Raw genomic sequence first — 19696 nt, forward strand, 5'->3', positions numbered from 1 at the left:
ACTACTACATATGCAAATATGGCAGCCATTTTACTCAGGATTAGATGAATAATCAATTAAATTATTTTTGATAGTTTTGGTTTAGAGAAAAAAAACTGTTTGCTAGCTCACTGGATGAAACCCCTGGTCTTAAGAACAGTGTCTTGGGATCTTTCACATCCGCCTGAATTAATGTCTCATCTGAAGGGTAGCACCCCAACAATGTAGGACTTTTTCAGTGGTTCACTGAGATGTCAGCTCAATTATGTTCTCCAACTCCAGAGCGGAGCTTGAACCTTAAATCAAATCAGAGGCGAGAGTGTATAGTACACACGAGTCAAAGTGACAACTTCACAGTGTGTCTCACTTTTGGTTCACACAAACCTAACTTGGAACTTCCGCCAAAGTTAATAGCTCTGAACTGGCCACTCGAGACAGAATATAAAGCCACATCCCAGTAGACACGTGCCTACATAATGGTAGCTACACACCAAAGCAATTCATTAAGTGCTTTTGAAAATTGAAATGTGATAAGATGTTTTTTGATGCAATTGTTACAAGTTAGTGCCGTCAAGAGGAGATAAAGGGAGAACAGTTAAAAAGGGAGAGAACATCAGCAAAATACAAAATAAACATAGCTAAGAAATGACAAAGTTCATTGCACATCTGGTTAGCTAATCAGGTTAGCCAACATCAGATCCTAGTCCATGAACAAGCATGTTATTATACTTTTTATACTGAGCAAAAGCCCAGACTTGTTTTGCCCAATTGTTCTCGACATCACAGTTCACGTGTAAATCTTAAGATTTCACATTTACACAACAAAAAGAATGAAACTGGTACTATCATTTCAAGTTGTTCTGCAACTTTCAGATGATACTCTGAACTGTGCAAGCCACTGCCTTTATATAATCAACCATATTATCCCTTTCCTGACTGACTGTAATAGCTGCATGCGAAATAGTCTCAATATAAATTCCAGCTGCCTTTTAAAGCACTACATTAAATGAGGTACAGCCCATCCAATTACACAGGAAAACAGGATTAGCACCCCCTACTTTTCCAGTGCTGCACTTAACATATAATTGCCCACCTAACTCATTCACCACAGCTAATGGAATCATGCTGTTTTATACAATTGTGCTTTATTCTCATTTAAAATAATCCTTAAATATTCAATGTAATGGTCAAATAGAAAATATTAAAACAGGCTTAACAATAAATTGTCTTTTTCTGCAGAGTACAAAAATACTCTTGCTTTCTCTTCCAAAAAAATCGTAAGGCTGTTGAAAAGCAAGAAATAGATCAATAAAGAACACTTAAAACCCCCGCCTAGCTCAACAGTGCTCGACATTAAAATCAAAGATGGTTCTTTGCCAATATCAAATGCCATAATTTCACCAAAATAACCCTCCTCTGTTTGTAAATCCCAAATACAAAAGGGTGGCCTTGGGCTACAGCTTAGTGGTGTACCAACATACTGTGTCATTGAGCAGTAGCCAAGATTTCACGTTTGCTATTAACAATACTTGTGTTACCGAGCAGAAATACGTTACCAGTCAAGTGGATTAAGACAAAGTAAAGTTACATCCGGTATGTGTGAGGGAGAAAAAAAAAACTTACAATTTCTAAATTTAAAAAAATGTATTTCCAGCTTGGATTAGACATGAATAAACCAAGGGTGACTTCAAAGAACCTGTTGTATGATGGATATTTAAACAATAGAAAGCACTAAGTACTGCTGGGATCCAATAACACTAAGCTACATGCCTGAGTGAATTATATGGCTTGTGCTACATATATTTTTAAATAAACAAATTGATATCCAATAAAATAAAACCATTTGCGCATTTAGTTTTAATTAATATAACTGAGAACATAAATCAATTTAGCCTTGGATCTGTAAATGAACTGTTTCCAGCTGATCCACTGTCAAGAAGAATGAAATTTGATGTTATAAGTGTCCCTCATTTGGTTTGGTCACAACTCAACTGCAAACATTTGATTTCGGGTAAGCTGCCTCTCCAGCACACTTCAGAACTGAAGACAGTTTCCCATTTTTGTAAAATGATCACTAGCATGACTTTTCTGTATAACCCAAGTGGTCCAGTGACACAGTGTACTAACCACACTACCATGGAGAGCTGGCCTTGATACCTGCAATTCTCTACATAAGGAATGGAGAGAGAGGGAGGAATGGCCAAAAACAACAAAGGTGCTCATCACTCTCCCGCTGTCCAAAGAACTGTACATGCAATGCAATAAATAAATAAATAGTGGCAGTCACGTCATAGGACAGTGCTATTTTGCATGCATGTTATAAAAGGCGAGATACTGAAGTACAGTCAAGCTATTTTTTGTGCATTACACCTCACAAGAAAAGTTAGTGGAAGCAAAGTTATTTTTCCTAAAATTTATGGTAACGAAAACTAATTGATCAAGTTAAGCTGCAACCCATCATGCTGATTTTGCTCCCACATGCCCGTTTTTCAAAATTGATTTAAGAGATGTGGGCACCACTGGCTAGACCAGCATTTATTGCCCATCCCTAATAGCCCTTGAGAAGGTGATGGTGAGCTGCCTTCTTGAGCCGCTGCTGTCCTGTGATGTAGGTACACCCATAGTGCTGTTAGGGAGGGAATTCCAGGATTTTGACCCAGCGGCAGTGAAGGAACAGCAATATATTTCCAAGTCAAGATGGCGAGTGGCTTGGAGAGGAACTTCCAGGTGGTGGTGTTCCCAAGCATCTGCTGCCCTTGTCGTTCTAGATAGTAGTGGTCGTAGGTTTGGAAGGTGCTGCCTAAGGAGCCTAGGTGAGTTTCTGCAGCGCATCTCATAGATGGTACACACTGCTGCCACTGTTCATCGGTGGTGGAGGGAGTGAATGTTTGTGGAAAGGGTGCCAATCAAACGGACTGCTTTGTCCTGGATGGTGTCGATCTTCTCCAGTGTTGTTGGAGCTGCACTCATCCAGGCAAATGGAGAGTGTTCCATCATATTTCTGACTTGTGCCTTGTTGATGGTGGACAGGCTTTGGGAATCAGGGGGTGAGTTACTTGCCGCAGGATTCCCTGCCATTGACCTACTCTTGTAGCCACGGTATTTATATGGCTAGTCCAGTTCAGTTTCTGGTCAATGGTAACCCCCGGGATGTTGATAGTGCGGGATTCAGTGATGGTAGTGCCACTGAATGTCAAGGGGCAATGATTAGATTTTCTCTTGTTAGAGATGGTCATTGCCCGGCACTTGTGTGGCACGAATGTTACTTGCCACTTGTCAGCCTAAGCCTGAATTTGGACTTGGACTGCTTCAGTATTTGAGGAGTCACAAATGGCGCTGAACACTGTGCAATCATCAGCGAATATCCCCACTTCTGAGCTTATGATGGAAGGAAGGTCACTGATGAAGCAGCTGAAGACGGTTGGGCCTAGGGCATTAGCCTGAGGAACTCTTGCAGTGATATCCTGGAACTGAGATGATTGAGTTTTGCTAGGGCTCCCTGATGCCACACTCAGTCAAATGCTTCCTTGATATCAAGGGCAGTCACTCTCACCTCACCTCTAGAGTTCAGCTCTTTTGTCCATGTTTGAACCAAGGCTGTAATAAGGTCAGGAGCTGAGTGACCCTGGAGGAACCCAAATTGAGGGTCAGTGAGCAGGTTATTGCTAAGCAAGTGCCGCTTGATAGCACTGTTGATGAACCCTTCCATCACTTTACTGATGATGGAAAGTAGAACTGATGGGTGGTAATTGGCCGGGTTTGATTTGTCCTGCCTTTTGTGTATAGGACATACCTGTGCAATTTTCCACAATGCCAGTTAGATGCCAGTCTTGTAGCTGTACTGGAACAGTTTGGCTAGAGGCTCAGCAAGTTCTGGAGCACAAGTCTTTGGTACTATTGCTAGAATATTGTCAGGGCCCATAGCCTTTGCAATATCCAGTGCCTTCAGCCATTTGTTGATATCACATGGAGTGAATCAAATTGGCTGAAGACTGGCATCTGTGATGCTGGGGATCTCTGGAAGAGGCCAAGACGGATCTTTCACTCGGCACTTCTGGCTGAAGATTGTTGCAAATGTTTCAGCCTTTTGCACTGATGTGCTGGGCTCCCCCAACATTGAGGATGGGGATATTTGTGGAACCTCCTCCTCTAGTGAGCTAATTGTCTGCCACCATTCACGACTGGATGTGGCAGGACTGCACTGCAGAGTTAGATCTGATCGTGGTTGTGGGATCGCTTATCCCTGTCTATCACTTGCTGCTTATGCTGTTTGGCACGGAAGTAGCCTTGTGTTGTAGCTTCACCAGGTTGACACCACATTTTTAGGTATGCCTAGTGCTGCTCCTGGCATGCCCTTCTGCACTCTTCATTGAATCAGGCTTGGTGGTAATGGTGGATGGGGGGATATTGCGGGCCATGAGGTTACAAATTGTGATTAAGTACAATTCTTCTGCTGCTGATGGCCCTCAAGGCCTCATGGTTGCCCAGTCTTGAGCTGCTCGATCTGTTTGAAATCTATCCCACATAGCATGGTGATAGTGCCACACAACACGACGGAGGGTATCCTCAATGCGAAGATGGAACTTCGTCTCCACAAGGACTGTGCAGTGGTCATTCCTACCTATACTGTCATGGACAGATGCATCTGCAGCGGGCAGGCTGGTGAGGATGAGGTCAAGTATGTTTTTCCCTCTTGTTGGTTCCCTCACTACCTACCGCAGGCCCAATCTGGCAGCTATGTCCTTTAGGACTCGGCCAGCTTGGTTTGTGGTGGTGCTACCGAGCCACTCTTGGTGATGGACATTGAAGTCCCCCACCGAGAGTTCATTCTGTTCCCTTGCCACCCTCAGTGCTTCTTCCAAGTGGTGTTCAACATGGAGGTGCACTGATTCATCAGCTGAGGGGCGGGGAGGGAGGGGGGCAGTATATGGTAATCAGCAGCAGGTTTCCTTGTCCATGTCTGACCTTTTACTACAACTGTTCAGGGAATGATGACGAGATGCTTAAAGTATTGTTAATGGTAGAACAAAGACTCGTTGGGCCCCTTGCCACCCCATCAAACCTTCATCCATGTCAGCTCCAATGCTTATTAGGCCCAGATCTTGGCCTGGAAAAAAATCTTGGAACCCTCTGCAGGGCTCGACTGCTTACTTCAAAGGGCTAGTCATTTCTTGTGCTGCTGCAGTAACAGCCCTACTGCTGGATTTTGTGCCCAACTAAAGCCCAATAGATCCAATCCAGGAAATGGGTCAGGCTTCTGGAATTGCCTGGGCAATGAGTCCCACCCCATTGCAATACCTCCACAAATGAGAATCCAGCCTACTATCAAACCAAATTAGCAGTGTGGCTTAGACTAATAAAATGAAATTATGGTGAAATCACCTGAAATAAGGGGGTGGGGGTGGGTATACTATCAAGGGAATTGAAACAAATAATGGTGCCACCTGGAGTATACAGCATACAAATTTATATTTAAAATATTATTTATACCTGGACCTTAATGGTTAAATTCTTGTAATTATATAGAATGTGCACAGCACAGAAACAGGCAATTCAACCCAACTAATCTGTGCTGCTTATATTCCACACAAGCCTCCTCGATTCCATCTGCCTCACTCAGCATATCTTTCTCCCATACCCTCATCTAGTTTCCTTTTGAAAACAACCAAGCCATTTTATCTCAATCACTTCCTGTGGGAAAAGGTTCCACATTCGAGCCACTCATTTCTCCTTATTTCCCTTACTTAAACTTGGGCATACAGGGGAAAATTTTGAAATGTGCAGATGACACAAAACTTGGGTCTACTGTGACCTGTGAGGAGGATAGTGACAGTCTTCAAGAGGACAGTCAGGCTGGTGGAATGGGCAGACACATGGCAGATGAACTTTAATGCAGAGAAGTGTAAAGTGATACACTTTGGTAGGAAGAATGAGGAGAGGCAATATAAATACACCAGTACAATTCTAATGGGGGTGCAGGAACAGAAAGACCTGGGGGTGTTTGTGTACAAATCATTGAAGGTAGCGAGGCAGGTTGAGAAAGTGGCAAGAAAGGCATATGGGATTCTAGACTTTATAAATAAAGGCACGAGAGTACAAAGCAAGGAATTTTATGTTGAACTTTTATAAAAACATTAATTCAGCCCCAACTGAAGCAGTGTCCAGTTCTGGGAAGTGCACTTTAGCAAGGTTATGAAGGCTTTAGAGAGGGTGCAGAAAAGATTTAGAAGACTGGTTCCAGGAATGAGGGACTTCAGATATGGGCACACTGGGGTTCTTCTCCCTTGAGAAGATTGGGTTCCCCAAAATAAAATGGGGAAGGGGAAGAACTCTGACTACTTTCGAAACAATGCAAATCATATAGACTCATTCACATTTATATTCATTTTCAAAGCAACACTGCACAGACCCATTTAGACTGTACATAGTTTTGATGGATATTCTGCAGTGACGTTTGACAAAATAATTCTCAACAAAGTGAAAAAATTCAGTCAGACATACTCCCAAGATAACTCTCAGCTCAGCTTATTAACACAGGTGTTTCCTCAGGGGAAAGGTAGCAAATCTGCTTGTATCAACTCACATCCTGACTTATTAATAAGGGTTATCGCTTCAGGGAACAAACTAAAATATAATTGATAAGCTGCCTCAACTAAACCACATCATCTGCTTCATGCAGTGGTCACAGGAGAGAAGTGTGAATTTGACTGGCGTGGCCCTACCATGTCAGAGGATGAATGCATTTCAATAAAATATTCTTTAGAAACTGGGAACCAGGGTACATATGCTGGTTTCTTTTAATTATGTTGGCTTACACTAAAAATGAAGCTAGAAAATTCTCCCATGTGGCACAATAGGAAAGCTATAAGAAGGGACGCAGAAGGGTCATTTTATCAACAATCTGGTGAAACAATTAAAACTGGCTGGATCATTTTGGGGGGGGGGGGGTTAAAGGGGAGTGAAAAGAGGACGAAAGAGAATAAAAAACATCTTTAATTCAACTGAAATTACATCTAAACTAATCTATGCAAATGTTATACACAGAATGCTTAAAATTTACATCACATTTATATCACAGCTATCAGACAAATCCCAACTTCTATGGCAACAGGGTTAGGAAAACAAAATGGTATTAGTTTTTCTGGTGACAAGACGCACTGTTGGAGGTACAATCCCCATCACTTATACCATCCACGCATATCAAGGGTATCCGCTTATATCAGGCAAATGGCACTAATCATCTGACATCACTGCTGAAGTCAATTCCAAAAGCACCGCTTTTAACGAGTGGCTATTTTGGGCATATAGGGCCAAAGGCCTTGATATTTTGATGTTCACAAGCTGCAATCAGCCATTTTTAATACTTTTGAACTGATTAGCTTTATAACAAAAATGTGCAACATTTACTGAATTTCTCAGTTATACTGCAGCATGAAAACCCTATCTAAAGGGGAATAACTAGGCAAATCAAAATGATCTGGAGTTTGTGACACAGAAAACGTCCACAATTTTGCTTTCCGCATACCTTTCTTATAGCAAGCAAATCACAGCTGATGCATCCACCCACCACAAGCAGTGGGAACCACACTTTATTCCCTGGGTCAATTTTTCTTTTTCCTCCCCCAAGAGCTCAGCCTGCTCTCATAGGCCAGCAATGTAATTCTTGCTTTTTTGACCCAAACACCTACCCCTAACATTCAAAGCCAAAGCACAAGTTGTAACCATTTAACATCTGCATAACTATTTCCCTATTACTCCCAGTGCTCTAGTGCCTACTCAGAATACAAAAAATGGCAAATTCTTCAAAGCACTAAGAATAAATAGTGGAGTGTGTGCAGTGGGATCATGCACTCAGCCACTGGTCATCTCGGACACCTTATAAAGTCACCTTTTGCACTTACGCTTACAGAAGTATTTCTTTAATATTTAGTTGTTTGGTAGTACAGAACTTGGGTATTGCTGAAAAGAGAGACATGTCTAAGCTTTTTGTCTTGCACTCATCAGGACACTTCGCAAGAATGCGAATATAAGGGGAAAACAACAACTTATTCTTTTTGTGAAGCGAGTGCTTATTGGTTGACAAGTGATGTTGCCATGGAAAATGCACCAGTGATGGTGACTGACAGTTAACTGCCAAGCATTGTTTGAAATTTAAACCAGGAAGCTTGATCCTAATTGGTCAAGGTATTGCCCTGAGGAATGAGTCAGCGAATGGCTGTCACTTATTTTGTTTTGCTGAAAGGTGCAATGTGTGTACATGTTCTTTCTGTCTGCAAAGGACAGGGCCCTGTGTGTAGCTTCCAGCACACACAAATACGCCACATTACAAGCCCGCCTGATGATTCTAAATTGGTTGTCAGCGTAATTCTTAGCACGCTGAGGATTATTTAGCAAACGTTGTTCAATAGCGGAATCACATGTAATGTTGGACACTGTGTTTCGAGCTATGCAAGCACAGGCTAGTTGGGTACTATCTGTACCCTGCCTGTTGCGAACAGCGACTGGGACATGCTGTTTGATATGATCCGCCAGTCTTTGGGGCATATGGCCTACATACCTAGCATCACACTAGCACTGAAATTCTTAAACCACATTACTCATTTGTGTGATAGGCAGGAGGTCTTTTTGGTTTGAGCAACAGGTGAAGCTAGCCATTTCACACTGCTGCTATGTAGTAGCAGCAGTATAAAATGAAGGATACTATTCTAAAGGGTGTGCAGGAGCAGAGAGACCTGGGTGTTTATGTACATAAGTTATTAAAGGTGGCAGGACAGGTAGAGAGAGCTGCTTCTAAAGCATACAGTACTCTAGGGCTTCATTAATAGGGGCATAAGAGTACAAGAGCAGGGAGGTTAGGATGAACTTATATAAGACACTGGTTAGACCTCAGCTGGAGTATTGTGTACAGTTCTGGGTGCCACACTATAGGGAGGATGTGAACACATTGGACAGAGTGCAGAAGAGGTTTACAAGAATGGTTCCAGGGATGAAACACTTCAGTTATGAGGAAAGATTGGAGAAGTTGGGACTGTTTCCTTTGGAGAGGAGAAGGCTAAGAGGAGACTTGATAGAGGTTTTCAAAATCATGAGGGGTCTGGACAGGGTAGATAGGGAGAAACTGTTCCCACTCGTAAACGGATCGAGAACTGGAGGGTACAGTTGTAAAGTTTTTTGCAAAAGAAGCAAATGCAAGCTGAGAAAAAACTTTTTCACACAGTGAGTAGTTAGGGTTTGGAATGCACTGCCTGGAAGTGTGGTGGAGGCAGATCCACTGAAGCATTCAAGAGGGCATTGGATAATTATTTAAATTGAAACAACGTGCAGGGTTACGGGGAAAAGGCAGGAGATTGGCACTAAGTTAAAATGCTCAGAGAGCCGGTGCAGACATGATGGGCCGAAAGGCCTCCTTCTACACTGCAACAATTCTGAGATTCTGTGAACACGAGTGGTATTCGCCACTAACAGGATGCTGCTGTCAAGCCAAAAAGACGTTCTGCCGATCACACAAATGAGTAATGTGGTATATGAATTTCAGTGCCAGTGAGATGCTAGGTATGTAGGCCGTACGTCCAAAAGACTGGCGGAACATGTCAAACAGCATGTCCCAGCTACTGTTCGCATTGTGCAGGGTACAGACCGTACCCAACCAGCTCGTGCTTGCAAAACTCAAAACACAATGTCCAACATTAGATGTGATTCCGTGATTGGACAACATTTTCTAAATGATCCTCAGTGTGCTAAGAATTACGCTGACAACTGATTTAAGATAGTCAGTCAGGCTGGCAGTATGGCACATTTGCGTATCCTGTTCTTTGCAGGCAGAAAGAACATGTATACACATTGCGCCTCTTTCAGCTAAACAAAATAAGTGACAGCCAATCACTGACTCATTCCTCAGGGCAATGCCTTGCCCAACCTGGGTCAAGCTGCCTGGTTTAAATTTCAAACAACGCTTGGCAGTTAACTGTCAGTCACCATCACTGGTACATTCTCCATTGCAATGTCACTTGTCAACTAATTGGCACTCTCTTCATATACAGTATAAATTGTTGTTTTCCCCTTATATTAGTATTCTTGCAAAGTAGCCTGATGAGTGCAAGCTGAAAAGCTTAGACATGTCTCGTCTTTCTTTACTATTTAATTCTTTATATCCAAATAGAAAAATTACATGAAACATTATTAATGTCTACCCCAAGACAAATGTAATCACATTCTATACTCTGGTGTAAAATGACAACCCATTATGGATGCCTTCTAACACTTGCAAACAGCAACATGAGTCGTTATTATAAAAAGCCAGTTTTATTGGAGAAGGACCATCTCTGCAATTCATTTTTAAAAAGTAAATTTAGTAAGGAGTATTTTGATATGCCCTGTCCCATTTAAAAATGCCTGTTGTGCCAGTGGTTGTTTAATGAAATCTACAGTAGAGTCAAATTGTAAGATCAATTCATTTCTGTATTTGAATCGAGAATGTCAAAAATCTCCCCATTTATTTCTAACAAATTTGTGGTTTATTTTTACCTACAAACTACAGATCAGGTACTGTAGAGAAGATCAAGCCTCTGTTAAAACTCTTTTAGGAACACAGGAACAGAAGTTAGCCATTCAGCTCCCAGCACATGCTCTGCCATTTAATTAGATCATGGCTGATTAGTACTTTACTTCATTTACCTGCCATGGTCCCAAGACCCTTAATACCTTTATCTAACAAAAATCTATCACTCATTTTGAAATTTTCAATGATCAACTCAGCGGTTTTTTTGGGGGGTCGGGGGTTGGCGGAGGGGAGATGAGTGTTCCTTGGTTCCACGAGTGTTCCAGATTTCCACTACCCTTTATGCAAATAAGTGCTTTCTGACATCACCCTTGAATGGCCTGGCTCTAGTTTTAAGATAATGCCCCACTTGTTCTGGACTCTCCCATCAGAGGAAATAGTGTCTCTCTGTTTACCCTATCAACTCCCTTGATCATCTGAAGCATCACAATTAGCTCATCCCTTAATCTTCTACATTCAAGGGAATACAAACCTAGTCCAATCAATCTGTCCTCAGAATTGAACCCTCTTAGCCTTTGTATCATTATGGTGAATCTGTGCTGTACCCCTCCATGGACAATGTATCCTTCCTGAGCCGCAGTGTCCAAAACTGAACAAGTACTCTAAATGGAGTCTGCCCAGAACTCTGTACAGCTGCAACCTCTGAGATAAAAGCCACCATTCCATTTAAATTATTTTTGTACCTACCACTAGCTTCAGTGATTGCTATACTTGGATCCCTACATCTCTCTGTTCATCTAGATTCCTAGCCTCTCACCATTTAGAAAATACTCTGATCTATCTTCCTTGGATCTAAAGTGGATGACATCACACTTTCCTATATTGAACTCCATCTGCCACAGTTTTGCCCATTCACTTAATCCATCAATAGCCCTTTCTAACTTTCTGCTCCAGTCTACACTACTTAATGTGTCAACTAATTTAACGTAGTCAGCAAACGTCGATATTATGGCTCTCTATTCCTTCATCCATGCCATATATAAATATAGTGACAAGTTGAAGTCCTAGGACAGATTCCTGGGGATATCACTGGTCTCATTCTGCCAATTTGAGTATCCAAGCCAAAAGTTTGCCTCCAATTCCATGTGCTCATTTTTATTAATAAATGTTTTAATTAATATTTTCACGAATGAAAATGAATAAACTAACAGTTTAGACAAATCACAGTCAATTGTAGTGTTTTTTCCCTTTTAACTTTGGCATGATTGCAGTAGTTTTTTTGTGTATGTCAATACTTGTTCAGCAAATCAATTGAAGGAAAGGATTTTACATTTCATGATAATATTTTGCTCCCCATATTTTAGCACTTTTTCTCCCTTATCTCTTGAATATGCTGAATCTTAAGTGAGGTGCAGTTCCATAAGTGCCTGTAGGCAATTACCTCACCCAAATGGCCATCACTCACGTGAACCTCGACATTGGCAGCAAACTATTTGAATATTGATGGCTTCACAGCTGGTTCCAATTCTGTTGACACCTGCATATTTTCCAGAAGTCAACTGGATAGAAAACCTTGACTAGTTTCCCTCTTCTGCCCCTCCACAGCCCTGCAATGCAGAGATCAGCTAGCTCCACAAACATAAATATTTTGAAACTTACACATTAAATTAAAATTCCAACTTAAAACACTACATATCACTAAAACTGCACTTACATGGGCTTCCAAACTAAATGCTGCTAAAACAAAAACAAAGATGCAACAGGTATTAAAAGACTAGCTGCAGCACACAGTGTGCGGTTTATCACTTAGAAATGGTTCCAGTCTTGGAAATATGCCAATTAAATCCAGATGCGCATCTGTGTTTTGTGTGTCATCATACACACAGCCTGCCACAATTGTATCATATCCCTCCCCACACCTCAATCATAAGAAATAGGAACAGGAGTAGACCATTCGGTCCCTCGAGCCTGCTCTGCCATTCAATAAGAACAAGGCTGGTGACCTTGTGTTTTGATTTCCACATTTCCATCTAACCCCGATAACCTTTGATTCATCAACAAGCTGTGTGCGGCTTCAGAGGGAGAAACAAAGCAACTTGTGTTACAATTCACATTTGCAGCCAGGAATGACTTAGCTACTTTCTTCAACAGTGCATTTGGAAGAGGACCAAATTTAGTGTTGATGCAAAATTTCCTTCAAAAACTTGCACTGAAACAACACTACAATGTTATTTTCATAGAACTTGTTTTGGGCACAACTGATTTACACCCACTTTTATGCTGTACTTGAATTTTCTTGATCTTTAACACCAATTGTGTGAAACCTCCGCTGAGACCGTCTGCTGCTCATTAACATAAGTAAGCCCCAATGCAAATACAGCTGTTGCAAATTTTAGGCGCAAAGGTTCCCAAAGTCATATTTCTGGTGGCTATTGCGATTTCTTTTATTTTTCCTCATCGAAATCTAAAATATATTTTTCCACATCTTTAAATTTATCTTTATGGAATGATTTGCATAAGAAATTGAAAAACTTCATTGTTGCAGTGCAATGCCTATTATGAATAGATAATTGTTTGATGGCTCCTTTCACTTTCATGCACAGAGGCTTGAAGAAACATGACGTTCATTTACTGCTTTCCTCCATCCACAATTATTCATACTGCTTTTTAATTTTCCAAAATTCCCTAGATTCTGGAAAGGTCCCATCAGATTGGAAAACAGCGAATGTGACGCCTCTATTCAAGAAAGGAAGGCGACAGAAAGCAGGAAACTACACGCCAGTTAGCTTAACGTCTGTGGTACAGAAATTGCTGGAATCTATTAAGGAGGTTATAGTGGGGCACTTAGAAATTCTCAATGCAATCAATAAGAGTCAACATGGTTTTGTGAAAGGGAAATCAAGTTTGACTAATTTATTGGAGCTCTTTGAGGAAGTAACAAGCACTGTGGATGAAGGGTAACCTGCGGATGTGCTGTACTTTGATTTCCAGAAGGTGTCACGTCAAAGGTTATTACGCAAGGCAAGCATTTAGTGTAGGGGGGTAACATATTAGCATGGATAGAGGATTGGTTAGCTAACAGGAAGCAGAGAGTAGGTATAAATGGGTCATTTTCAGGTTGGCAAGATGTGACGAGTAGAGAACCACAGGGATCAGTGCTGGGGCCTCAACTATTTACAATTTATATCAATGACTTGGATGAAGGGGCCGAATGTATGGTTCTAAATTTACTGATGACAGAAAGAAAGATAGGTAAGGAAACCCAATTTGTGAAGAGGACATAAGGAGTCTGCAAAGGGACATAGGTTAAATGAGTGGGCAAAAATTTGACAGGTGAAGTATAATGTGGGAAAATACAAACTCATCCACTTTGGCAGGAAGAATAGAGAAGCAGCATATTATTTAAATAGAGCGAGATTGCAGAACTCTGAGGTACAAAGGGATCTGGGTATCCTGGTGCAATCACAAAGTTAGTTTGTAGGTACAGCAAGTGATTAGGAAGGCAAATGGAACGTCCTCGTTTGTTGCAAGGGGAATGGAATATAAATGTAGGGATGTTTTGATACAGTTGGTGAGCATTGGCGACGCCAGGTCTAGGGTACGGTGTATAGTTTTGGTCTCCATATTTAAGAAAGGATATAAATGCGTTAGAAGCAGCTCAGAGAAGATTCACTCGACATCTGGGATGGGGGGTTATCTTAGGAGGAAAGGTTGAACAGGCTCGATTTACTGGAGTTTCGAAGATTGGGATGGTGTTCTTATTGAAACATACAAGATCCTGAGGGGATTTGACAGGATGAATTCTGAAAGGATGTTTCCCCTTGTGGGAGAAACTAGAACTAGGGGGACAGAGTTTAAAAATAAGGCGTCTCCAATTTAAGACAGATATGAGAATTTTTTTTTCTCTCAAATGGTCGTGCATCTTTGGAATTCTCTTCCCCAGTGAGCAGTGAAAGCAGGATTAATGAATATTTTAAGGCAGGGTGTAAAGAGATTCTTAACTAACAAGGGAGTCAAAAGTTATCAGGGTTAGGCGGAATATAGAGTTGAGGCCACAATCAGATCAGCCATGATCTTATTGAATGGTGGAGTAGGCTTGTGGGACCGAATGGCCTACTCCTGCTCCTAATTCATATTTTCATATGATTTCCAGCGGTTTTTATGCTCCAGTGTAGATTGAGATTTTTTAGAAAATTTCAGTGTGGCTCACTAACAGGAAGACGGATGTAAATTTCAGTATTATTTGTCAGTAACACTGTTTCAGAACTCAGTGGACAATGGTATTTTTATACTTTCATTTTACACCACAAGGATCCACCTACCCCCAACATACCACCCACCCATCTCCACCCCAAAACTGGTGATGCAGGGCAAATCCATAGATATTGCCAACTGGCAAAGACCTTATCCAAATGGGCATTCTTCATCTGTAAGCAAGTGCTAGCAGGTGCTTCACTCCAGGAGGGGGTCACAATGCACCCTCCTGGTCCTGTCCTCACCAAATGTTCACACGCACATATTTTCCAGTGCCATTGATTAGCAACCAAGAATTCAAAATTCTAAATGATTTTCCCTCTCAACTAGGGGTTTTCGGGTCACCTGTAATACAATTGCTGCTCTGACTCAGGTCAACCAGCTCAACACATATTGGGATTCAAACTTGGAATATTCTAATCTGTATATTTTACTGCTAAGCCAATTCAGAACTGGATCTACTGGTGTCAGTATTACTGGAACTTCCTTTTGGAGCCTTTTCCCACTACAGCATTGACAAACCTACCAGACTATAAACATAACATTATTTTAAGACTCTTACTAACTATTTAGTGACAGGATGAGCAAACCAACTTGAGCTTGACATTGTTAAATCACAAAGGATTCACTTTAGAAACAATACACTCCTATATTTAAGCAAATATGGCCGATGCTGGAAATCTGAAATAAAAACAGAGAATGTTGGCAATACTCAGCAGGTCTCACAGAGTTTTGAGAAAAGATCATCAACCTGAAAAATAACTTTATTTCTCTCAGCACATCAGGCAGCATGTGTGGGGAGTATTTCCAGCATTTTTTTGTTTTACTTTACAATTTTTATTTACTTGAAAGTGGTTAAGTATCCCTGTGTAATCCTATGTTTTCCCCCTTTTGTTTCCTTGCATTCTGGACTACATTTGTGAGCAGGCTTCCTGATCCTGCACTTTAAAACAAATTTCTAAGTCTATGTCTATGCCATCTTTGGTCATGGGTCTGCTGAATCATAAAGCTCACAAAGTGAAGATCTGAGGAAACCTAATCCAGCCCTACAATTCCATCACTATACCGATGTGGCATGTAACAGTTCTCTTCCCCTATCCACCACTCCACCCACTCCACACCCATTAAATAACTTTTTAAGGATATTTCTGACTGAGGATGTGGGCTGCTGGTTCTAAGGAAAAGTATACCCTGCAAAAGGCATGCAATACACAGCATATGTTTAAATACTTAATCACTAGGCCTAGTTTATTTTTATAGTAACTTCTTCGTGAACAAACTTCAAAGTCTTACAGATTATTCAGAAGTGCTTGTCATTACAGTAAATAGATTTTTAAGCATAATAATCCAGATCTCCCTCATGCAGGCTCATAAATGAACAGTTCTTTCAAAATACTTAAATTTTGTTACAATTAAATCCCATAATTAGTATGCTGCCCTCCATCACAAAAGTGATGGCACCATACTTCATCAGTTGGGAAACATAGTGGGTCATCCAGAGATTGTGCAAGATGCTATGTACAAGTTCTTTCTTCACTTTAGATTTGTAATTATATTATATTGAATCCATATTGATGGATTTGTGCAAAAAAGTTTAAATGGAGTTTTGGGCACAGGTGGCCCTTGATATTTTGAAAGGCATCTGATACTAGCTGATTCTTCACCTATCGCTTACCTAAAATTGTTAGAATACTGCAGTTACTCATGCAAATGTAGTAAAAGTTAGCAGTATGTGAAAAACAGACATTTTATAAAATGCTCTTCGTGGATTACCAAAGACGATCGTGGATTAAGATAATGCAAAAAAGGTGTGAATTTATGGAGTCATTATTGGTACTTACAAACTGCTAAATGCAGCTACTAGTAAATTTTTTTTCCTTTGAGCCTGTTTTAAACCAGAAAGAACAGTAAAAATAAACTCCTGGTTTTAGAATACATTCTCCAAATTGAGCATTCATCTGATTAAAGGTCATGCTTTCTAAGATGTCATATTCTACGTAAGAGCCAACCACTATTTCTGATGGGTGAGATAGTCCCAGCATCTGCACGATTTTCATTTTTCTACCTTCCCTTTTTCCCAATCCAACCGCTCTCAACCCAAAAAGGTGAAATAGCCCTGCTGTCTTAGTGTCTGAAAACATTTCTAAAGTAAATTTCTCTGCCTCATATGTAGACATTGTAATCAGGAAATTGCCTTCAAACTATTTGCTTTATACTTTTGTTCAGACTTTCTTTTTACTTTTTCCAATGCTGTTTTCTTGGTTTGTTTTACTTTTCCTCCTCTATTTAGTTATCTTCTTCTTGCTTTTCCCACTACACTCTCCATCCTTTTCCTCCCTCTGCATGTAATTTTGCTTTCTTCTCCCTGCTTTCCAATGATGATTAGAAATAACCAATTGCACACAGACTACGTTTCTAGCCCAATGTCTACTTTTGCAGTGAGGGGTGGGGAATACACGAGCAAGCACAAAACTAAATCAGAATAACCGATTACCCTCATCCATAAAGCAGAACAGCCAAATAAGAGCCCTCAACAAAGGTAAGCAGTTTTAGAATCCAGAAGTCACATTAACAAATTCACAGGAACATAAGTCAGCATGCAGGCATAGAGCCCTTGAACCTGTTCCACCACTCATTTCAATCATAGTTGAATTGCTGCTCAATTCCACTTACCTGCCTTTGCTTCAAGTCCCTAAAGCATTGTGAACTCTTGAGGAAGATAGTGCAGAGCTTAAAAAGGACATAGACAGATGGAATGGATGGACAAGTGGCAGAAGAAATTTAATGCAGAGAAGTGGGAAGTGATTCATTTTGGTGGGAAAAGCAGGGATAGACAATGTAAAATAAAGGGTACAATTCTAAAGGGTGTGCAGGAGCAGAGGGACCCGAGTGTGTATGTGCATAAATCATTGAAGGTGGCAGGGCATGTTGAGAGTGCGATTAATATAGCATTCGGCAACCTAGGCTTATTAATAGGGTTGTAGAGTATTAAAGCAAGTTGATAATGTTAAATTTGCATAGAACACTGCTTCTGCCTCAACTGGAGTATTGCATTCAGTTTTGGGTGCTGCACTTTAAGGAAAAATGTGCAGGCATTGGAGAGAGTTCAGAAAAGATTCATGAGAATGCTCCAAGGGATGAGGAACTTCAGTTACGCAGATAGTTTGGAGAAGTTGGGACTGTTTTCCTTGGAGAAGAGAAGGTCAAGAGGAGAATTAATAGAGGTATTCAAAATCAGAATCGATGAAAAAAATGTTCCCATTGGTGGAAGGATTGAGAACCAGATGGCACAGATTTAAAATAATTAACAAGTGAAGCACTGGCGATATAAGGAAAAACTTTTTTATGTAGCTGGTGGTTAAGATCTGGAATGCACTGTTTGAGACGGTGATGGAGGTAGGTTCAATCGAGGCATTCGTGAAAGAATTGGATTGTTATCTGAAAATGAAGAATGTGCAGGGCTATGGGGAGAAAGTGTGGGAGTGGCACCCGGTAAATTGTTCCTGGGGAGCCAGGGTAGACGCGATGGGCTGACTGGCCGCCTTCTGTGCTGTAACAATTCTGTGATATCATTACCCAACAAACATCTATCTCAGTCTTGAAAATTTCCACAGGCCTTTGGGTGAAAAAGTTCCAAATTTCTGCTAACTGTTGCAAGAAAAAGTGCTTCCTGATTTCACTCCTAAATAGCCTCTAATTTATGCACATATGCACCCAGGTCCTTTTGCTCCTCATGTTCTCGATTCCTCCACCAGAGGAGATGGTTTCTCTCCATCTACCCTATAAAATCCATTCATCATTTAAATGCCTCAAATAAATCACCCCACAACCAACTCAAGGGATCTAAACCGTGTTTCTACAAGTAATTATGGTCCTCATAATTTAGCCCTTTAGGGCCTAGTTTTAAACTTTTGTTTATTCATAAATGCTTACATGAAAAAGTGGTAAAAAAGTGTTAAATTCTAAAATTATTCTACCATGGATTTTTTTTTTTTAAAAAAGATGTTTGAAAACCAAGGCCTTCCTTTTTCCTATATATATACACATCTGTACTAGTGTGTAAGTGCAACAGAAATGGAAGACCATCTTTGCCAACCTACTAAAGACACAAAAATCAAAATGACAGAATGAAACTGCCTCAAACCATATGAATGCATATACAAGGAATGACTTTCAGATGCCAAATGAGCATTGAAGTAAGCCACAACCATTCCATTTTGGAAACGACCTACATCGTTTCCATGTGGCTCCAGCCAAAGTACTCAGCTTGCATGATGGAAAACATACTACTGAATTCAAAAGGATTCTTCCCTGATACATAGAAAGTTTGTATTTAACAAAAGTGGACCTTTAAAATAAATTGCATCTTATCCCAAACTTCTACCTCGATCTCAGGCTCATCACTAGAGAACAAGTCAATTGGAAACAATCGGGATTATGTTCAAGAATCAAGTCACTCAATAAATAAAAAGCACTATTTTATGAGCTGAATACATCATTAGTCCATTTTGAAAAATCATGTTGTGAACAGCAACCTGGCGTGTTCCAATGTGATAACTTCAATGCCTTAAAGTTACATGAACAACTCTATATTTGTACTCATTAAAATTGTTTATCATTTGGAATTTTGACAGTAATTTAAAAAAAATCAAAATTCACACGGTGGGCAGCTGGAAAATAAATATTTACTTTCACATGCAATTAAGATAACAGGCCTGTTCATACAATTAGACAGCTTTTTGACTTACGGGTTTGTAATAAGTTACTTAAATTCGAGTGAATTATATATATTCTGCGCAAGAAAGAAAAATCTGGGGAGAACTCCATATTTCATGACTATTCAGATCTCATATTCCATGATTAAATTCTTTCCATTGCAATTTTGTTTTAGCTTTTAACGTATTTGTACTGTAAACTCTGCAGTCCCCTTCAGCATACCATGGAAATTGTTTGCTGGAAGCATTC

General features: G+C 40.5%; 1 protein-coding gene across 2 annotated transcripts in view; it reads right to left on the bottom strand.

The window, feature by feature from the left end:
• lrp6 (low density lipoprotein receptor-related protein 6) overlaps nucleotides 1–19696 on the bottom strand; it is a 184091-nt gene that overhangs the window by 60265 nt on the left and 104130 nt on the right. The gene's annotated exons all lie outside the window — the stretch shown is intronic.

This window comes from Cetorhinus maximus, chromosome 22 (assembly GCF_964194155.1).
Source record: "Cetorhinus maximus chromosome 22, sCetMax3.hap1.1, whole genome shotgun sequence".
NCBI lineage: Eukaryota > Metazoa > Chordata > Chondrichthyes > Lamniformes > Cetorhinidae > Cetorhinus > Cetorhinus maximus.